Source organism: Rhinolophus sinicus, linkage group LG03 (assembly GCF_036562045.2).
Source record: "Rhinolophus sinicus isolate RSC01 linkage group LG03, ASM3656204v1, whole genome shotgun sequence".
In the NCBI taxonomy this organism is placed as follows: domain Eukaryota; kingdom Metazoa; phylum Chordata; class Mammalia; order Chiroptera; family Rhinolophidae; genus Rhinolophus; species Rhinolophus sinicus.
The window spans coordinates 89,442,186-89,466,116 of NC_133753.1; the positions used below are offsets into that span (position 1 = coordinate 89,442,186).

At 36.9% G+C, this 23,931-nt stretch overlaps 1 long non-coding RNA gene across 1 annotated transcript in view; it reads right to left on the reverse strand.

The window, feature by feature from the left end:
- The window catches only part of LOC141570378 (uncharacterized), a 425,177-nt gene extending 406,531 nt beyond the window's left edge, over positions 1–18,646 (reverse strand). The window contains exon 1 of the long non-coding RNA XR_012494382.1: positions 18,460–18,646. This is a non-coding gene — a long non-coding RNA (uncharacterized LOC141570378). The remainder of the gene's footprint in view (positions 1–18,459) is intronic.
- Between the last annotated feature and the right edge of the window lie 5,285 nt (positions 18,647–23,931).

Consider the following 23,931-nt stretch of genomic DNA (forward strand, 5'->3'; position numbering starts at 1 on the left):
TATCTTACTGTGGTTTTGATTTGCACTCCCCTGATAGGTGATTTTGAGTACGTTGTCATATATCTGTTGGTTAACTGTATATCTTCTTTGGAAAAATATCTATTCAGGTCACTTGTCTATTATTTAATCTGGCTTTTTTTTTTTTCTATTGAGTTGTATGCATTCCTTATACAGAGGGTGACAAAAAATGTACGCACATTTTAAGAAAGGAAAATTATATTAAAATTGTAATACTCAATATATACCAATAACAAAAGATGAATACAAGTCACATTTGACTTCTGCAATTACAAGAGGTGCTCAAAGTGGTTACCATCAGTACCCAGACACTTCTGATTTCTGCGAACTACTGCTTGAGCAACACTGACCAAAGTGTCCACATGTGTACATTTTTTCAGCACCCCCAGTATATGTATTTTAAAACTTAACTCATCAGATATATGGTTGGCAAATACTTTCTCCCATTCCACAGGTTGCATTTTCACTCTATAGATTGTTTCTTTGGCCATGCAGAAGCTCTGTAGTTTGATGGAGGTCCACTAGTTTATTTTTGTTTTTTGTTGCCTTTGCTTTTGGTGTCATGTCAGAAAAAAAAATTATTGTCAAGACCAATGTCAGGGAGAATTATCCCTATGCTCACTTCCAGTAGTTTTAAAGTTACAGATTTTACATTTAAGTCTTTATTCCATTGTGAGTTAATTTTTGCGAGTAGTGTAAGACAGTGGTCCAGTTTAATTCTTTTTCATTTGAATATCCAGTTTCCCCAACATCATGTATTGAGGAGGCTATCTTTCCCTACTGTGTATTCTTGGCACCCTTGTCAAAGATTAATTGACCTATATGCATGGGATTATTTCTGGGCTCTCTATTCTGTTCCATTTGTCTGTGTGTCTGATTTTATGCCAATACCATAAGGTTTTAATTAATGATTATAGCTCAGTAATATAGCTTGAAATCAGGAAGTGTGATGCCTCCAGCTTTGTTTTCCTTTCTCAAGACTGCTTTCACTATTCAGGGTCTATTGTGGTTCCATACAAAGTTTAGGATTGTGTGTTCTATATCTGTCAGAAATACCACTGGAATTTTGATAGGGATTTCATTAAACCTATAGATGGATTTGATTAGTGTGGATATTTTAACAATACTAATTCTTCCAATCCAGGAGGACAAAATATATTTCCATTTATTTGTGTCTTCTTCAGTTTCTTTCATTGATGTCATAGTTTTCAGAGTGCTGGTGTTTCACCCCCTTAGATAAATTTATTCCTAAGTATTTTACTGTTATTTTTGATGTTATTATAAATGGTAGCATTTTCTTAACTTTTTTCAGGTAATTTGTGTATAGAAATGCAACTAATTTTGTATACTGATTTTATATCCTGCAATTTTACTGAATTTCTTTAGTAGTTCTAAAAGGTTTTTGGTAGCATCTTTAGGGTTTTGTGTATATAACATCATGTCATCTATAAAAAGACAATTTGACTTCTTTCTTTCCAATTTGGAAGCCTTTTGTTTCTTTTTCTTGCCTAATTGCTCTTGTTATGACTTCCAGAACTGTGTTGACTAGAAATGGCAAGAGTAGGAATCCTTATTTCTTCTTGTTTTTAGAGAAAAATCTTTCAGTTTTTCACATTTGAGTATATTAGTTGTGAGTTTGTCATATATGACCTTCATTATGTTGATATATGTTCCTTTTATGCCCACGTTGTTGAGATTTTTTGTCATAAAATGATGTCGAATTTTGTCAAATTTTTACGTATCTATTAAGAGGATCATATGAATTTTATCTTTTATTCTCTTAAAATGGTGTATCACATTTATTGATTTGCATGTGTTGAAACATCCTTGCACTCCAGGAATAAATCCCACTTCATCATGGTATACGATCCTTTTAATGTCCTGTTGAATTCTGTTTGCCAGTATTTTGTTGAGGATTTTTGCACTGTTTATCAGTGGATATTGGTCTATAATTTTTTTTTTCCTTGTAGTGTCCTTGTCTGACTTTGGTATCAGGATAATGTAAGCCTTAAAAATGAGTTTGGAAATGTTCCCTCCTCTTCTATTCTTTGAAAGAATTTGAGAAAGATTGATATTAGTGTTTTGTAGAATTCACCCATGAAGCCATCTGGTCCTGGGCTTTTTTTTTTTCTTTCTTTCTTTTTTCTTTTTATGGGAGATTTTTGATTAGTGATTCAATTTCCTTATTCATTATTAGTCTGTCCAGATTTTCTATTTCTTTATGATTCAATCTTAGTATGTTGTACACTTCTAAGAATTTACCTATTTCATCTAGTTCAACCAATTTGTTGGCCTAAAATTGTTCATAGTAATTTACCTCTCATGATGCTTAGTATTTGTGTAGTATCAGTTTTAATGTTTTCTTTACTTGAGTCTTCTCTCTTTTTTCCAGAGTTAATCTAACTAATGGTTTGTCAATTCTGTTTATCTTTACTTTGAGGTGTAAAATTATATTGTTAATTTGAAAACTTTCTTTTTTCTTAATGTAGGCATTTATCACTATAAACTTTCCCCTTAGTACTGTTTTTGTTGTACCCTTTATGTTTTTGTATGGTGTGTTTCCATTTTCATTTGTCAAAAGATATTTTTTACTTTCCCTTTGATTTCTTTCTTGATCCATCTCTTTTTCAGAAGCATGTTTTTTAATCTCCACATATTTATGAATTTTCCAGTTTTTCTCCTGTTATTAATTTCTAGTTTTATACCATTGTGGCTAGAAAAGATACTTGCTATGATTTCAATCTTCTTAAATTTGTTAAGACTTGTTTTGTGACCTAACATGATTTATCCTTGAGAGTGTTCTCTGTGCACTTGAGAAGAATATATGTATCGCTGCTGTATGATAAAATGTTCTTTCATGTCTGTTAGGTCCATTTGGTCTAAAGTATAGTTCAAGTCAAATGTTTCTTTATTGATTTTCTGTCTGGATGATTTATTCATTGTTAAAAGTGTAGTGTTAAAGTCCTCCACTATTATTGTATTGATGGATATTCTGCCTTCAGATCTGTTAATTCTTGCTTAATACATTTTGGTGCTTCAATGTTGCATACATATATATTTACAATTGCTATATCCTCTTGATGAATTGATCCCTTTATCATTACATAATGGTGTTCTTTTCCTCTTGTTTCTGTTTTCAACTCAAAAGTCTATTTTGCCTGATATATGTACAGCTACCATTGCTCTCTTTTAGTTTCTGTTTGTGTGGGACATCTTTTTCTATACCTTAACTTTGAGCTTACTGGTATCTATGGGCTTATACCCTGTTTCCCCAAAAATAAGACCTAGCCAGACAATCAGCTCTAATGCATCTTTTGGAGGAAAAATTAATATAAGACCCAGTATTATATTATATTATATTATATTATATTATATTATATTATATTATATTATATTATATTATATTATATTATATTATATTACCTGGTCTTATATTATTGTAAAATAAGACCGGATCTTATATTAATTTTTGCTCCAAAAGACGCATTAGAGCTGATTGTCCGGCTAGGTCTTATTTTCGGGGAAACATGGTAGTTGAAGTGAGTCTCTTATAAGTAGCACATAGTTTTTATCCATTCAGCCACTCTATGAGTTTTGAATAAAGAATTTAATTCATTGTCATTTAAAGTAACTATTGTTAGGTGAAGACTTAATATTGCAATGTTATTGTTTTCTGGCTGGTTTACATTTCCTTTGCTCCTTTTTCAGCTCTTGATATCTTCCTTTGTAATTTAGTGATTTTCCATAATGGTATGCTTTGATTCACTTTTTATCTTTTGTGTCTCTACTATAGGTTTTTGTTCTGTGGTTGCCATGAGGCTTACCTAAAACATCTTATAGTTATAACACTCAATTTTAATCTGATAAAAAAATTTAATTTCAATCACACAGAAAAAACCCACTCTTTTACTTTCCCAACACATTTTATGTTTTGGTGTCACAATTTACATTTTTTATGTTGTGTATCCATTAACAATTTATTAGAGATAAGTTATTTTAATACTTTTGTCTTTTAGCCTTTATACTAGAGTGATTTACACACCACCAGTAGAGATTATTCTGAATTTGACTATTTCTTATCTTTACCAGTGAGTTTTATACTTTCATGTTACTAATTAGTATTCTTTTATTTCAGTTTGAAGAACTCCCTTTAGCGTTTCTTGTAAGGCAGGTGAAGTGGTGATGAACTCCCTCAGCTTTTCTTTGTCTCAGAAAGTATTTATCTCTCCTTCGTTTTTGAAGGACAGCTTCAAAATACAGAGTAAAGTATTCTTTTTTTGGCAGTTTTTCCCCCCTTTCAGTATTTTCAATATCTCATAACACTCTGCTGGCCTGAAAGGTTTCTGCTGGGAAATCTTCTGATACCCTTATCAGGGTTCCTTTATATGTGATGAGTTTCTTTTCTCTTGCTGCTTTCAAATTCTCTCTTTGTATTTGATTTTTGACAGTTTTATTATATTGTGTCTCAGTAAAGACCTCTTCGGGTTGAATTGGGTTGGAGACCATGTCTATATCTCTCCATAGGTTTGGGAAATTTTCAGCTATTATTTTTTTTAAATACGTTTTCTGCCCTTTCTCCCTCTCCTCTACTTTGGCAATTCTCATAGTTTGTAAATTATTTATCTTGACGATGTCCCATATGACATATAGGCTTTCTTCACTTTTAAAAATTATTTATCTTTTTTGTCCTTTGGATAATTTCAAAGGATGTGCCTTTGAGTTCACAGATTTTTTTTTCTTCTGCTCAATCAAGTCTGATGTTGACATGCTTCATTTCACTGTTAAGACATTTTTTATTTCACTCATTTTATTCTTCAGCTCCGGAATTTCTGTTTGGTTTTCTTTTTATGATTTCTATCTATTTGATAAACTTCTAATTTTGTTCATGTATTATTTTCCTGATTTTGTTGACTACTCTATCTGTGTTCTCTTGTAGTTTGCTGAGCTTCATTAAAACAATTATTCTTAATTCTTTATCTGGTAGTTTGTAGATCTCCATTTTCAGAGGTGGGGGTGTTGGTTACTGGAAAATTATTGTGTCCCATTAATGGTGTCATGTTTCTTGATTTCCATGTTCCTTGAAGTTTTGCATTATTGTCTTCACGTTTGAAGAAGCAGTCACCTCCTCCAGTGTATACTGACTGGTTTTAGGAGAAGGATGCCATCACCAGTCAGCCTTGCTAGGGATTCTGAGGCTTTCTCATCCTTTTTGATGGATGCCCCCACTCTATACTTCTTGCACTCTCTTGAGGGGGAGTTCTTAACATTGTATGCCTTCTCTCAATCCTGCAAAACCAGCCCAACTGCTGACAGCTGCCTGCTTGCTTTCACTAGGGTGAGGTGCCCTGAAATGCTCAAGGTCATATGCTTTCTCTCAACCTAGCACAGTTAGGCTGGCTTTCTGCACATGCACACCAGCTATTTGCAAAGGATTGCACTCACCACCCACCGGAGCACACACAAGGAGTCAGTTACAGGGATGTGGGGGTGAGGCATGCAAAGCATTGGGCATGCCTGTGGGCCAGGTAGGGGCATCTGCAGGCAGGATATCCCCAGCAGCTCATGGACAGTCTTGCTGACAGAGTCCATTAAGCAGTTAATAGGCCCCACGTTGCTTTGATGAGTTTCAAGCCCTAGCTTCTATGCTCGCAGTATCTCCCAGCCCCTCAGGCATGCAGATCACCTCAGTAGCCTGGGTGGAGTGAGAAAAAAGTGGACCTCTTTGGCAACATCCTGCACAGTTGGGAAAGCCAGGTCCTTACTCACTATGTTCTCACTTTCCCCCATGGGAGAAATCTCAGAGCAAGGGAATCCCTCTTGGCACTGAGCTATGCCACCTTGGGGGAGGGGTGACTCTGGTAAAGCGAAAATTTCTTCTTACCCTCTTCAGTGCATCTGTTCTTGAAGTTTTTTGCTCCTAAGGTATGCTCCCACAGGAACACCCAAACTCCTATAAAGTATTATTATCTATGGGTGATTGACAAAATCTATGTTCTGGTTGGGGGGTGGCAGTAGAAAATTCCTATTCCATCATCTTGCTAATATCACTTCCTACCAATTCTTAACATCATAAGATTGTTTTGAGGCTAAACTCTTTAAAAATAGTAAAAAATTCTCTGTAAACAATAGCGTCTATACAAGTGTTAATTATTAATAATAGGCATAAATACTCAAAGAAACAGTAAGGCAGACCATAAAAACACATTGGATTATTTCTCCCCTTTAACACCTGGATCTGAGATACAAGGATGAGATCACACAGGGGCGGCTGCCAGACTGAGTCAGTCTAAGGGGAAAATTCAGTGTGCAGCAGTGGTCACAGTTAACTTAGCACCAGGCATTTTCAAAGCTCTTAAAGAATAATACCTCATTTCATCCATTATCATTCTTCTCATTTTGTAGATAAGAAAAATTAGGCACAGAGTGGTTAAACAACCTCTTAGGATGACCCAGCTAGTGAAAATCAGCTGCCAGAATTTGAACTTCTAACTCCCACAGAAAATTGCTTCTACAACAGGCAGTCCTGAAGTAAGCATGGATACAGGACCAAACATTACTTTCTTTTCAAAGAGCCCTTTCAATTGACTCCTTTTCTTAAAATATACTTCAGTATTTGGGAATCAGAAGGTAGGTCTGAGGATAACTCTGTAATAAGAGGGATCAGAAGAGTCACCTTTGTTTTTCATAACTTGCTAATTTACTCTAGTATAGATAATTGAGTCAACCATTTTCATTTCCTGAACTTCTTTGAAACATCCCATGGGCTCTTTTCAAACAGAAAAGAGAATTCAATATTGAAAAATAAACTGTTCTTTCTCCTACTTAAAGAACAAAAGCCTAGAGTACAGTTAGGGGGGAAATGAAAACTGTGAAATTATGCTTACTGTTTGAACAACCATCCCAATTAAAAAGCGCCCTGGGATTGGTATGCGTCTGGCCATGACACACGCAGACAGAAAGAGCTCTGCTGAGATTTGCAGTAGAGTCATTCTGGCATGGCCCCCTCCTGGAGCCAACTGATCAATAGGTAACCCTCACCTCTTTCAAAACATAGCAGGGATTAAAGATGCTGAAAAACAGCAACACCTCCTCACCAAGACCACATTAACCCAAACCACAGTGGTGCCAGTGCCAGCACCTGAGGAGGCAGCCCTCCTGGGGGTGTATCAACTATGAGCAGGAGGTGGGGAGATTCTGAATTGCTTTAGACACAATCTGGGGAAACACTTCAGGAGCTGCCAGCACATTTTCTCTACTTTTCAGAGATCCTTTATATGGCTCAGTGGGTCATCAGGCACATTTCATGCCCGGGTGTAAACTAAAAAGAGCCAATGTATGAGGGAGGGACAGACTACATACAAAGAGCCCAGCTCTACATCAAAGTTTAATCCTCAGGTGAAGGGCTAAACTAAAACCTTTCAAGTAAAACTAATATGTGAAAACTTGACTTAATAGGAGGTCAGAATTGAAAGAAGAAAAGAAAGAAAAGAAAACCTGGAGAAACAAAAGTTAAACACAGAGAAACAGAAATAACGAGGGGCTAGAGGCCACTTATAAAAAGTGATTGTAAATAGAAAACATGACTCAGTAGCTCCCTCACATTAAGGAGAGATTAAACTTTGCGTCCTCTCAGAATGTGGATGGAATGGCATTCCCCTTCCTCCATTCTCTTTCCACATATTTGCAAAAGAGAAGACCCATAGATTGCACCCTGTAATCATGTCTGGCTCCAGTTTTCAAAGGCAGTAACTTCTACATTCACTTACTAAGTACGTGAAGTACCCCAGCACCACCCAACTTGAAAAATATTAAAACCATATAAGGCCATAGTGGGAAGAGAGGGAAGTCTATATTTCCAATAGTTCCTGGACAGGTGGGTTTAGTGAATATTTGCCAGATTCATTGTGATTTGTCTGCTTTTCTCATATACATACCCCACAATGCCCCATTTGGCTAGGATAACATTTTGAAATACTAATCTTTTTTATTTATTTTTCCCCACATTTTCCCCTTTTTTTTCTTCCCTTAATTCAATAAAGCTAAATAGGAAAAAAAGAGAAAAGTAACCAACATTCTTCCTATTACCTTGCAAACCCCAAGCTTGGGAGCTCTTTATGTCCACAGAAGAGGTAAACAAAGAGGATTCTCATACAGTGACAAGATATTAGCCAGAAACAGGAAGGGAGAGATTTCCCCCAGAAAAGAAGAACAAGGGTTTCCTCCTGGAAAGGAGAGAAAAAGAGAGGGAGAGAAGGAGGGAGGAAGGGAGGAAAGGAAAGCGGGGGAGAGAGAGAAAGAGAGAGAAAGAGAGAGAAAGAGTGAGTTTTGGGGGTCTGCAGAGCACAAAAGAGCTTGGCTCTCCTTGCCAGCAGAACCCTTGGGGGAAGCATCAAGGCCCCTGAGAAAACAGCTGTGTGAAGTACAGAGGCTGAAAGGATTGCAACAGCCTTGCAAAGGATTCTGGGGGTGCAGGTGAACTTCTGAATTGACAAGTTCTCAGACAAGGATGACAAATACCTTATCAGTGAGCTATGTGAGGAAAGGCCAGGGATCCCAGCAGCTCATCCCACCCAACCCTCTGTGATTTGGTTGGCACTATAGCAGACAATGGAAGTCTCTCTCTCTCTCTCTCTCTCTCTCTCTCTCTCTCTCTCCTGAGGTGAAGCTCTACTCTCCTCCCTCCCTGATGGGGCACTTTGTCTGATACCTACAAATCCTCTCCTAACTGGAATCTTGAGGAAACAAAAGCCAGGAAAGGACAGTGCTTGGTATGTAATACTCTGATGGTTGGCCTGCTATATTATATCCATCCCCTGACACAATAAGCACAAAGAAGCACATTATCCTTTTGACTCGTTGGAAGGAAAAATGGAAAAGTCAGAAAGAATAAAAGATATCTATCTCTGAACATTGTCTCAGCTACATTCTTTCCTAAATAAATACTTTATGTCTTTACAAATAAAATATACTTTTAATAAATGCTATTCCTTCCAGCTTCGGTACTCGCAGCCTCCAACTCCTACATCCTCAGCATTTGGGGTAAAGGGATATCTGCCTCAGGCTCCCTAAGGGTCAGGTAGATTAGCCAAAGGTGGCAAATTCCTCTCCTTTCGTGTGTGTGTGTGTGCGCGCGCGCGCACTGGGGTGAAGGGGGACCACGTGAAATCCCCTTTGGACATTCTTCTCACTGTCAGCACTAATTCCATAGAACAGAGAGCTCAGCCACAGGTAAAGGAAGCCTTGCCCCTGAATACATAACCCTCTCATGGAGCTAGAATAAATGAGCACTGAGCATCTGCCTTCGGCTAAAAGCCTGGTCAGGTTGGTCAGGGAAGGTGTGATCCAACCCAACTCTCCTCTTCCCACTCAAAGTTGTCATCTTCCCCCAGCTTCACCTTAGTTTCCATAAGGAGGTAGAATGGCAATCGATGAATGAAGAAAGTCTTCCCCTACCACAAAGGGGAAGACTTCCCATCCCACAAAGGAAGCCAGACGTCAGAGGTCCCTGTAGGAAGCAGTCCCCTTGGGTACTTTTGGAATCTCACCAGGTGTCAGGGAAGCAAATTACTGAAGCAAAATCCTGAAATGACTAGGAATCCTCTAGCATATTTCAATCTTTCATTGTTCCAAACATGTTCATTTCCTCATGGTTTTACAAAGACAACTAACAATTTCAGGACAAAAAAAATCTCTGTCATCATCAAAAGAGTTCATCTTCTCCAAGGTCTCTTATAATGAATTCTATGCAATTAAAAGTGTGGTTAACATTAAATTAATCCACTATTGAGTTCAAAAGGGCTAAACATCAGAATACTAAATGTGCTAGTTCAGACGTTTGGTTATTATTAATTTCTATGATTAAAAAGTATTTTTAAGTGATAGCACTCAGACTGCCAGGTAATTTCAAACCAACACTTTCAAGTCAGAAAAACATCTGATTTGGAGTTAAAACTTAAAGGAGAAAAAGAAGGAAAATGTTTCTTACACATTCTTCAACCTCCTCTCCCCGAGCCTCTATTTTAATTGCAAACACTGCTGTGAGATCTATCAATTGCAGACTTTCTTTCTCAACCAAAACCACTTTCAAGCCAAAGTAAAGTTAACTCAAGAGAGGGGTGGGAGGAAGGTTAAAAAGATTTCCTCTAATATTAAGACTCATGTTGAGGATATCCTTTCAAAAGCAACTCCTAATCTAAACTTATTTGTATCAATCAACAGAAACAATGTTTTGACTCTGAAGTGCCATAGGCAAAATCTTCCTCTCATGTAATCTTGGTTATATGTATACATATGTATCCTGCCTTAATAAATAAAATAAAACCAAATTTAAAAATAGGAATAAATTATGGGGGGAAAAGAAGCATGCTAGTAAGAAACATAAGATAAACCCACGAATGAGATTAGTGGGAGGGAAGAAGGGAGGAAAGGAGGGAAGAAGAGCGGGAAGGAGGGAGGGAAGGAGGAAGGGAGACAGGAAGGAAGGAAGGAAGGAAGGAAGGAAGGAAGGAAGGAAGGAAGGAAAGACAGGCAAGCTTGTCTGAAGCCTATTCATTTGCCAGAGGTGAGCCAAAAACTGGGAATTATAGCAGTCATACCAGGAAGGAAAACATAAACAGTTATGTGCTTCTCGGTGTCCCTAAGATAAAACCCACCAATTCCTTAGAAGAAGTGCAACTCCTAATATAAAGAACAAAGACATGTTTTTCACATGGATCTGAGAGGCAGTAAGTTGTGTGAGCTAGTAAACAGCACTCTGCATAGCAACCTTACAGTAAATATGACAATGAGTCTCATAGGACTATTTCTTTCAACACCTTCAAAGTAGTCAAGGGATGCAATGTCAAAAGTGTAGTTTGGCAAAAGCAATTCTACAGGGGAGACCAGAAGTGGAGTGAAATTCCAGTTCTCTAGCATAAACCAGCAATCAAATTTAAAATGGACTGCAAATCCTTCAGGCAAATCTGCATATATATACTCCTCTTTCAACCAAGATTTCAGTGAGTATTGAGCAATGCTGAGCCCAGATCACCTTTTTCAAGTACCTAGATGGTTATTAGTCTAGGTTCCAGGCTAAGTGCAGCTCCCTAATCTTCAACAGCCGGCTAAGCTGGAGGTAAGTTGTCGTCTTCTTACAGAGGTGCCCAAAGAGGACTTGAGTCAAAGGCAAAGCAACTTCTGCACAGAGGTGGCCGAGGAAGGGGCTAAGTGCCTGTCTCAGGCCGTGCAGCTTAAAACTACCTATGTTTTAACCAGCAGCATTGGAGTCTCTGATGGAATCATGACCAACTCATCCTAGAACAAAATTAAACTGCCGTCTTCATTTGTAAGTTCAGATAACAAAAACCTCTTAGAAATACAGACACATCAATAAGAAGGAACACGGCTGCTTACCTACAAGAACCAAAAAACCAACACATTTCATACAAAGATTCTTAGTGGACATTGGGATTACAATATTCACGACTCACTACAGTGAATTTGCCAGAAATCCCAGTTAAATTGAGGATCATCTTAAACATCAGTCCTCCAGAAGGCCTGCTGTGAGTCCCAATGATGGGAATATTCTTATGTGTTCAAACAGCACCTGTACCTCCCATATCAAAGCATTTAGTACCCTGTACATTAATTGCCCACTTACTCCTCGAGTGAGTTAGGACTCATTCTACCTGAAGTAACAGAGAATCTCACTAACAGTGATTCAAATGATAGTTTCTTTTTCTCGCATAACAATAATTTGGAGGTAAGAGACTACTGGCTCTGATGCAGTTCAGTGGTGGTGTCTGGGATTCTCCTGGTCTTTCCCTCATGGTCACCAGATACCTGCTAATGCTACATGTCCACATTTAAGACAGGAGGAAGTGGGAGGTGGGAGAAGAGAAGGGGTGTTGCCATCAGTGTAGTTCTCATTTCCCAGGACAACCAACATTTTTCCTAGTAAGAAACCCTCCCAGCATATCTACCTATGTCGCACAGGCCAGAATGGAGTCACTGACCAGGCGCCAGCTTCAGGGAAGGCTGGGAAAATTGGGAATGGAATGCCCATGAACTCTAAGGCCTCGACTCAGTCTCACCTGGGACAGGGCACACTGTGGGACAAGGAGGAAATGCAACATAGATGGAAGGTATGGAACCAAGAGACTTAGCATGTTTCTCTATTTTCTGAATTAGATATAAGCTTCTTGAAGACAGAGATTCCATCTTCTTTACTGATTTATACCCCAGAGTCTCCTGGCCCAGTGCCTGGCTCATAGCAAATACTCAGTGGCTAAATGCTGAAAGGATAAAGAAAAGAAGAAATGAGTGGAAAAAAATGAATGAAATATGGAATGCCCAGCTGTCCAGCACCATAGTTCACACTTATATAAGGATACAACATAAACATATGTACACATACTTTGAACCTACCTGCATTCTAAGATAAAAATACACACACACACATATATATGTGTATATATATATACATATATATGTATGTGTGTGTGTGTGTATATATATATATATATATATATATATATATATATATATTCTAGCCCATTCTATTCCTACTTTAAACATTCAGTAAATACTGATGATAATAACAATGGTCAAAGTCTCTACAAGACACTTTACTGTGGAAAATCAGTGCTATAACAAATAGAGTAAATATGTTAAAGTAGAGAGATTATTTTCATTGGCTCCATCAAAACACAAAGGCTTGTCCATCAAACATGACACTAAAGGAAACTTGTTCCTCTGAATCCCAAGAGGAATAGTGGTCAATAAAGTTTGTGGAACCAGTCTTTGCTCACTTAATATTAAAATAAATTACTTGGGGAAACTCCAAGCAGAAGGATTATCATTTGTCTGAAAACAAAAAACAAAAAAAGTGTGACTATGAACCACATAATTTGCAGAAGCAATCGATGAAACGCAAGCTTTATATTGGATTTAAACAAGAGCTTGCCTACAAGTTCAAGGAGTGTTCTTTATGGATTTAATTAAAATGCTGCATATGAGACCTTTCTAATCTTACTGTGCTGCAACTGTATTAAGACACTCACTTCAAAATATTTACATTTAAATATTTTATAATGCCACACTTTAAAATATTAATGATGCCACAAGTAATCTGCGACATCTACAGCCTTTCCTATAGTAAGTTAGTAAAAAAAAAAAAAAAATCAGAGTTTGTGTTGTCCCTAGTCAGCTATTTAAAATTCAGTTTAGCAAACACACCAGCTTGTCCATTTCTACAATTCTAATGAAAACTTCTCAAAGAACTTAACTTCTTGCTATTCTAATTTGTTCTTATTCTGTCCTAGATAGTGGCACTTAAAGGGAAGAAAAGGAGCTGTTCTGGTGTCATTAAGTGTCACTGCTGAGTTTAAATACACTCCTTTTCAGAGAGAGATTTATTGAAAGGTGTCATTTAAAAGGTGAGAAAGACACCTGTACAACATAACTAGTGAACAAGTCAGTGTTATTTTGTGTGCTCCACAATGAAGAGATCATTACAGAGACCTAAGTGCTATTTGGAAATGCTGAGGTTGTGTAATGGTGCATTTGTACGGAACATAGCTTTTGTAATCATAAGATTCATTCCTTAATATTGTCTCCTTAAAAGCATCAGAGAACTGTTCTCTCTCCATAGTCATGGCCATATTCTTTTTCCTTCTTTTTTCTTTCTTTCTCTTCACTGGACAAAAAAAGGCAACTGAGGAAGATGTGATTCAATCTTTCATCGCTATAAGAAAGTCAAGCACAAGGTTATTGCAATAATAAATATGGTACAAACAATACATTATAGCACCTTGGAATACAAATGGTGATTATTCCATTATTTGTTCCTCAAAGAAAGCTAATTATTAGAGCTAATCATAAAGAAAGCTAATGATTAGAGAAAAGGCCGCCAGGTAACAGAGGCTCTTCAAAACCTGACAACTCCTGCATAAATTTGCTAAGGGATTTCAGATGCTTCTGGTTATCAACATTCTCTACTGCAAAAAGAAAACAAAACAAACAAACAAACAAAAACACCATCTCATTTGCACAATTTTTTGAGATATTTTAAAACACACAATTCTGCCTTCATGTATAATTGGTTATGAAGGGTTAAAATAGTGATAGCCCTGGATTTGGGGTTGAGATAGGAAACAGACAGCTATGTGATAGTATAAATTCATTTCAGCAGGGGACTTTCCAACTTACAAATAAAGACCATACAAAATAATAATGTCCCACTCAGTGGTATAAAATATAACTGAAATCTTTTCTGGATAGTTTGTACCGATGCTGCCTTTCTGATCTTTCAGAGGCAGTTCTCAAATGCTGTTTATAATTACCAATTAAACTAACTTATTAACCTTTCTGATGCTTCTGTCTATAGACTGTAGGTTCTCTCTCTCTCTGTCTCTCTCTCTCTCTCCCCCCACCCCACCCCCCGTCTGTCTCTTTCTCAAGAGTCTCTTAAAAATAATTTATCTTTCCCTTCTCAGAATTCAAACTTTTGTCATATAGCTAACTACCCTGATGATACCAGAGGGTAGAATGCACACATTCCTTCTTGTAGAAGAAAATGTCTACTGCATTGTTTTAAAATACATTTAATCCATCTTTATTAGAATGATTCTAAACTATTAGAATGTATTAGTAGGATTCTAAACTTTTTCCTAAACATGTACATCATTCAAAAAATCAAAAAAACAGGTTTGACTTTTTGAATCATATATTCTAAAATTGTAAGATAAAGGTTAGACACACCAATACAATAAGCATGTTATTTCACCCCTATTCCAGATTTATTTATTGAGCCTTAACAATAGAAGACATTATATAGAACATGCACGACTTTCTTCTCTTAATTTCAGAAATTTGCATTCGAAAGCCCAATGTCCCAGAGCAATCATCATCCAAGCATAAAAACAGATTGCCTGAAATAACTGGACAACTGAGCTGGATCAGTTTGAATGTTTCTAGACAGATGAATGACATTTAACTTAGCTTTAGATCTGAGGACCCAAATTTAATGAATAAAAAGCCTTTAAGAAAACAGGCACATTTCATTCTTCTCCCTCTGACACAAAGCAATTTAATCCAAGAAGTATTTAACAAGAATGTACTATTATAAATGCTATGGCAAACTTTAGCGAAATAGAAAATAGCTTCCTATCTTCAGGTCGCTCACAACTGAGTTGTGTGGAGAAAATATACATATTCATGCAATTGATAAATAAAAGAATGTAAATGTGGTAGACAGAATTCTAAGATGGCCCCCATAATCTCCAACTTCATTGTTACATTGTGTAATGTATGTTGGCAAAAGGGATTTTGCAGCTGCAGTTAAGGTTACTAATCAGTTGACCTTAAGATTAAAAACATTGTCCTGGTGAACCTAGAATAATCACATAAGCCCTTTAAAAGCAAAAAAAAAAAAAAGAGTTTTCTCCAGCTAGTCTCAGAAGGATTTTCTCCAGCTACTCCTTCAAAGAGTGAGAAGGATTTGACATGCCATGGCTGGCTTGAAGATGGACAAGGCAAAGAATGCAAGCAGCCTCTGGAAGCTGAGAGAGACCTCCAGCTGTCAGCCAAAAAAAGGAAACAGAAAACTCAATCCGACAACCCCAAGGAACTGAACTCTGCCAACAACTGGAATGAGCTTGGAAGCAGATTCTTCACCAGAAATGCCAGATAAGAGCTCAGACTAGCTGACACCTGATTTCAACCTTGTAAAAACCCTAAGTAGAGAATCCAATAGAGTCCCTCTGAACTTCTGACCTATAAAACTGTTAGATAATAAATGGATGTCGTTTTAAGCTGTAAATTTATTGCTGTAAATTGTTGCATAGCAATAGAATGCTAATATAATCATATATAATTAGTGTCAAGTGAATAACAGATGAGGAAGTATATGAAAACTTAAAGAAGGCAATTGTTAATATGGCTGAAATGGACAGTCCTTCCTCATTTGCTGCTAGTATCGTGCGTATTCCTACCTCTGGGACCTTTGCACATTCTATCCTTGTTTCTAGTGGCCTACACTTTCTCTATTAACCATTCATCAGCACAAGACCCACCTCTTCATTGAATTTTCTCTGACACTTCATCTATAATGCTATCTCTCATCAATGAACTACTGTTGAATTCATACTTATTTCTGAAAATTTTTCCACTGACTTAATCGTTTCATATTTTTTCCTCTCTCAATGCCCAAGCTTATAAGCTCAATTTTCTTTTTGTATCCCAAAATAATTAAATAAATTACTTTTTGCATCCCAAAATAATTAAATTATTACTACGTATGTGACTTATTAAAAAATATACCCTGGCTACTCTGTAGAGAAAGTCTTGATTAAATTACATGGAGTTTTGTATTCACCTTACCTAAACCAAACAATGGCTATTTCTTTGTTTCCCATCACACTCATTGCTGAACACTTAAGCTTGCCTCATCTGAACCACAGTTTCAAATAACTCTGTACAATTGGCTTTATATGTTTAGTGTTGACCACATATTAAATTTCACAGAAGACACAGGATAATAAAATGGCCTTGCTGTAAAAACTTGCATACTCAGTTGATTCATATCAAGTTGAACTCTACCAGGGTGCTAGTCTCAGCATCTCTAAATTTACTTCTTGAGAAATTATTTCAGCGGCCTTACCTAGTTCTCAGAATGTAAAGGCATTAATGTAGAAACATTATCTTTATGTTTTGTTGATATGCTGCTGCTGGTCAACATCAGTTTATTTATGGTGACCTGAAACCATTGTCTGAAGCTGAAAAGCCTTTTTCCTCTCTCTTTGTGGTGGTCCTATCCTCAAATGATTGAAAGTTTTTGTCTTCCCCTTTTAGTTCTTCACAAGATAAATGTCTGAAGAAAAACAATTGTCTCAAAAATAAACAAACAAACAACAACAAAAAAAAGGTTGCTGCTAAAAAGCAGAAAATTAATATTCTTCCCAAAAACTTCAGAAATTTAGATTAATACAACACCAATACCAACCCTCTTGCAAATATATTTGTGCCTTGGAAAGATTTCTACTTATTTCCCCAAAAGCCTTTTTAAAGCACCTTTTTTCCCACCCTCCACCCCTGTTCCAGAAAGTTAATATTACTTTAAAATAGTTTACAATTATAGTTACCATATTCATAATGATAAATCACTAAAGACAATAAGAAATAGGTGACTTCAATACAATTTTTACAGAAGGAAGCCATGGATCATAGCCAGAAGATTTAGGTTTTAGTTCAGTTCTTTCACTAATATACAATGCAATATTTTCTGCTTCTTGATTCTCAAATACCACATCTATAAAATGGAGATAAACATACCTACCCAGAAAAGGTCATTGGATGAGAGAATCAAATTATGCCAAATACACTACATATACTTTAAAAACAGCAAAATGCATTATTAATTCAAGTCATCTAATTACTGGTACATTGAGAGCATAAATTATATACTATATACATACATAACAAGGTCTCAAAAATCTTATGTTTTCCTCAAAGTTCCAGAAAAAAAGATTTCAATTCAATAAACATGTATTGACTAACTAAATGTAAAATGTCTAATTCAACATGATTAGCCTAATACAAAAATCTACATCTAAAATCTGTAATAAAATAAAACCTAAAAAAATCTATTATAATTATAATAAAATATATAAAACCTATTATAATTAATTAACTATTATGTATACTAATTGGCATTAAGACAAGTGCTTCACATTCATGATGTCATTTAATCCTCGCAACAACCAAAAAGTGATTTCCCTAGGCTGATACTCAGCATTTAATTTTAGGGCTCTACTAAGTTCATTGTTTCTATCTATTCCTTGATTGATAACTTTTTCCCTTTTCTCCTGCCCTGCTTAACATTTAGTTTGCATCATCTAGACACATGTAAAGCCAGATACTCTGAGTTCTTACTGATATCATTACCCTGAGCCATGTTCATAGTGAGAATCCATTTGAAAAATCAGTCATGTAAAAACTCTCTAAATAAAGATTTAGTTTTTGGTTCCTAAAAGACTCCGAACATACAAAAGAATATACTCTAAAAGAAATTTTCTAAGCAAGACTTTGTAAATAATAGAGAGACATTTCCATCTGTGTAAATGACAAATAATTAGCCTTTTAGTGATGACTATTATGCTCTTCCATCTGGCAAACTATTCATTTTTGCCTTTTAAATTGAACTAAAAGACCATTGGGCAAAATTTTGTTTATTTCCCTATTCTATTATTCTAGGTTTCATTCAGTGTATTCTTGAGGGTATCATATAAAACGACATTTCTGTATGTTAATCTTTGCTAAATATTGAAATTGGACAATCAAAATGGTTAAAGCTATTTCTTTCTCTGATCCTCCCAAACTATTATTCTGTATCAACCTAGCCTCATTTTTCTAAGAAAAGCAAAACCTAATTCAAACTGGCTTAAATAAAGAGGACTCACTGACTCATGTAACTGGATGGTTCAGAGCAATGGAAAGACTTCAGTGTTGATCTGATTTAGCAGTTCAGTGATTCTATCAAGAGCCAGGTTTCTTTCCCTCTTCCCCTTGCTTTTGATATAATCAGCACCATCCAATGTCTTTCTTCTCTGGTGTGATGAAAAAATGTCCTGCATCATTTCCACATGTTCAAATTACACTGTCCAGAAAAAAAAAAAGTACTGATTAGCGCCCAGCAAACTTCCCTTTACATCTCATAGTCCAAATTAAGTCATGACCTTTCCTAAGCCTTTAGAGAAAGTGCTCACTGATGGGCTTAGACTTTCTTCTCTTAACCCAGGAAAAAGAAGATGTGATTAGCCCATTAGTTTTAAAAGATTTAAGACTCACCCCTAGAATTGTGGGTATAGTCATTCTTGCCCCTTCCCATCCTACCCCAACTGCATAGCTACCACAAAATGGGAGAGAGAATGATGGGATAGTAACCTTACGCAAGCCTAACTGTCTGGTCAGACAGTCTTTCCCCACATTTCAACAAATTGCTATTTTCTACATCATTTCTTAATCTACAGATGTTTCAGGACTGTTCTTTCTAGCAACCACTCTCCCAGAATCCACCCTCATGTTCCATGCAGTAGACTGGAAAAGCAGTCTTCAAACTGTCAATCAAAGTTAAAGAAAGAAAAGGCACCACCAATTACATCCAAGAATTTAATATACTGGTTTATCAAAACACAGATTCCTGGGCCCATCCGCTGGCATGCTATTAACACAAGCATTTCAAAAGAGGTACACAAGTACTAAGAGAAGTAAAACAAGCAACTTCACATTTCTGAGTACAACAGCTTTTCAGGACTCAGTGAGGACATTTTCTTCAGTGGCAGGTACCTGGGTACCAGAGTATAATCCCCCTTTTACATAAACTGTAGTAACATTCATCCACGATGTGGCAGCGTACCCAGCAGTGTGCTCAGTGGAGGACTGTGACGCTAACAATTTTAACATTTGTCTAGCTAAATGCCTTCACTCAAGGGAATTTTTTATTTTTTCTGGAAGAGGATAAATTAATAGTACTATGTATCTAAAATGTATTTTTCCATCTAAAATAAAGACTATAAAAAAAACCTTACACTGAAAACAAAAGACCTCTAAAGGAAGAAAACAAAGCCAATGACTATTTGAGTGCAGAATATAGTTTAGTTCAAGCAATCCACTTTGAAAAGAGGAAATCATCAAGATAAGCCATCTGTGCACAAACCATGAGAGACAGTCAACTAAATTTCCTTTTATCTTTGTTTATGTGACAACTCTTATTATCACTTTCAAATGGACTTCCGTATTCTGAACCCTGAATTAGAAATGATATATGCAGCAAAGTTTCATCAAATTCATCAGTCACAAAAGTAAAGCTTTTTAAACCTCATTTCAACATGGTTTGTTTGTCTAGTAAACAAAATACATTATCTAATTTAAACTCAAAGAAAGCTTAATTAATTTAAATGCCACCTTGATTACCTCTACTATTGATCCAGTGAAAGAGTTTACTAACATGCTGAAACAGTTGAATGCCAGTGTCTTTCCTTTTTCCTTATTTATCACACAATAAAAATCACAAGATAAGATAAGAATGCTGGTTCTATGTTCCAAATTGAAAAAATTCTCACATTTCTCAGTTGTTATTACTGGAAAAAATTATGAAGCCTTGGTCACTCTCATTTACAAATTTTACCAATAAAAATAAATATGCCTTTTAAGAAGAAATTATTTTCACTTTCAAGGTATTTTTCCCTATATCTTTCCTGATACAGGAGAAAGAAAAGTCTCACAGAAAAGAGGCCACAACTTAGAAGACTTAGGATAGCCTTTCTGTAGACAAACCTCTTTCTTGCCAAAAGAAATTATACTTTAAGTGAAAAAAATGTTTTCTAAGAATGAATTTTGCTAAATAGTAAATTTTTCTCTTCTAATTACGATAGAAGACTGATAGCATAAGATATTGGGGTGATCACAGATCTTTCAATTACTATTAGCACTTTGGTAAACATCTTTCTGGAGAGAATGAAGACATAAAATGTTTTCATTTCAGAAATGAAGATGTTTGTTTTCCAGTTAATGGTTGATATTTCAAGTATCCTGGTTGCTGATCTGAGCTAGAGTCTGGAGGTCTAGAACAGCCTCCAAGTGAAGTGTACTGGCCCAAGGACCAGAGTATACCCAAGGCTTATTAAGAGACCATGTCCAGGCAATCTAGTTTAGGTATCAGTACATGAGAACCAGGCTCAGAAGCAGAGGCCAGGTGTGAAATGGAAATATTAGACCAGAATAGAAGGTATGGATGGAGAGAGAAAGCAGCAGGAGTTTGGAATGAAATGTACCCCTAAGCCACTCTGTATACTTGGATGACCTTTTAACAGCACCTGAGAATTCCAGCAGTGGGTAGGGAGAGTCTGTTAAAAATTACAAGTTGCCTCATACATACATGAGAAGTTCACAGAACTCGCTGCTTCAATTTAAGATATTTTTATTTTATTTTATTTTTAGTCATCTGCATCCATGCCTGTGGCAACTTTGTTATCAGAAAAAGAGTTGAACATGCTTATCAGAGTGATCTGTAATTTTATCTGAAGAATAAGGTTTGAAGGGCTTCCAGTCAAAACGACAGAGTAGGTAAACACTGTGTTTGGCTCCTTTCATGATCACAACAAAATTAGAACTAAATTGCAGAACAACCATCAGTGAGAACCACCTGAAATCTAGCTGAACAGAAGTCCTAAAGACATACAGAAGAACTAAAGACACACAGAACTAAAGACATACAGAAGAAGCCACCTTGAGACTGTTAGGAGGGTCAGAGATAGAGAACAGGTTGGTTCCATACCCACATGTGATGATTAAAAATCAGAAGGGATATCTCAGCTGGAGGGGTCCACCCTGAGAAGTGAGGGGTCACAGCCCCACATGAGGCTCCCCAGCCCAGGTTCCAGTGCTGGGAAGAGAAGTCTCCACAACTTCTGGCTGTGAAAACCAGTGAAGATTGTGGCTGAAAGAGATAGAGGGTGGCTGCAGTACCAGGAGCTCCTCTTAAAAGGCCCATGCATGGACCTACTCGCTGACAGACTCACTCACTCTGAGATCCAGTATTGGGAAAGAGCTTAAAAGGCTCCAGGCATGTAGACGGAGGAAATGAGCTGCAGTGCAAGGGCTGGAAGGGCAGCTCACTCCCACATAAAAGTGCTAGCACATGCCAATATTCCTTTGTGCAGACACAGGTGGGGGCAATATCTGAGTCACCAACACCTGGCTAACACTGTTTGACCCACATTGATGATTCCCTGAGACCCCACCCCACATAATTTGCAGGTCAGACCAAGCTGTTACCAGTGGTTTCTCCATACAAATAGCCCATCTTGGCTAATGCTGTGGACATTTTAAAAATCTCCCAAAGGTTCACAAAACTCAGACAAGCAGCATCTGGCCTTGGCATACCCTGTACTTCTGACTAAGAAGCTAAGTCCAGCTCTAGTAACAGCCAAACTCAGTTTGCCTCTTGTAGGCACTTCCAAGCCCAGCACAAGTGGCAGCCATCTTCAGATCATTTTGTAGCTCAAATCAAGTGGCCCTGGGCAGGGCACAGGCAGTGGCTGACCTTGACCTGCACCAGAGCCCCTCACAAGCGGCCCTAGAACCAATATAACCAGTGCCAGCTTCAGACCACAGCAGAGCATCACATAAAAGCAGAGAATGCATCCATAAAAGACACAAAGGGCAGGCTGGCCAGGCACAAGAGTCCTGCTAAAACAAATCCTGCTCTGTAGGGTCAGCCCTTTCACAATAGCTTCTCCACAACCAATCACAGCCAGTCCTCACAACCAACTAGCTTAAGTATAAATCCCTCTCATCGACATGCAAACAGAAACCAAGGCTCAACTACAACAAGAAGGCATACATAACCCACACAAGAAACACACATGGAGCACCTGGCTCGGGTGATCAGGGAGACTGCACCACACCTACTACATAAGGTTACTATATCAAGACCAGGGGACATAGCAGCATGAAAACAAAAATGGGAGGCAACCAAAATGAGGAGACAATGAAAGAGAATGAGACAAAATGGAGACAAGTGATCTACCAGATGCTGAGTTCAAAACACTTGTTATAAGGATGCTTACTGATCTCAGGGAGAACTTCAACAAGGAGATAGGAAACATAAAAATAGAGATTAAAAAAAAACATAAAAAAGAACCAGTTAGAAATTAATAATACAATACCTGAAATAAAGAATACTTTAGAGGGTATTAACAGTAGATTAGATGGAGCATAGGATCGAATCACCAATTGAGAAGATAAGGTAGAAGAAAACAGACAAACAGAACAGCAAAAAGAAGGATTCCAAAAAAATTATTATAGTTTAAGGGACCTCTGGGACAACATCAAGCATATCAACATTTGCATCATAGGGATACCAGAAGGAGAAGAGAGAGAGCAAGGAATTGAAAACCTATTTGAAGAAATAATGACAGAAAACTCCCCTAACCTGGCAAAGAAAATAAGTATACAATCCTAGGAAGCACAGAGAGTCCCAAACAAGATGAGCCCAAAGAGGCGAACACCAAGACATATCATAATTAAAATGCCAAAGGTTAAAGACAAAGAAAGAATATTAAAAGCAGCAAGAGAAAAGCAGTAGGTTACTTAAAAGGGACCTCCCACTAGACTGTCAGCTGATTTCTCAACAACTTTGCAGACCAAAAGGGATTGGCATGAAATATTCAAAGTGAAGAAAAGTCAGGACCTACAACCAAGATTACTCTACCCAGCAAAGGTATCATTTAGAATCGAAGAACAGATAAAGAGCTTTCTAGACCAGAAGAAGCTAAAGGAGTTTATCAACCCCAAAACGGAATTACAAGGAATCTTAGAAGGGACTTTTTTATAAGACAAAAAAAAAGATACAAAATATGAATAATAAAATGACAATATCTACACATCTATCAACAAATACTTACAATGTAAATGGATTAAATGCTCCAATCAAAAGGTAGGGAGGTTGAGTGGATAAGAAAACAAGATCCTTACATATGCTGCCTACGAGAGACTTATTTCATATTAAAAGATATACACACACTGAAAGTAAAGGAACAGAAAAATATATTTCATGAAAATGGAAATAAAACAAAACAACTGGGGTAACAATACTTATACCAGATAAAACAGATTTTAAAACAAAGTCTATAACAAGAGACAAAGAAGGACCCAATAATCACACTTCTGGGTATTTATCTGAAGAAAACCAAACACTACTTCAACACTACTTCATATGTATCCATATGTTCACTGCATCATTATTTACAGTAGTGAAGATATGGAGGCAACCTGGGTGTCCATCAATGGATGAATGTATTGTTGGAGAGGCTGGGAGAAAAAGGAACTCTCATACATTCCTGGTGGGAATGTAGATTGCTGCAGCCACTATGA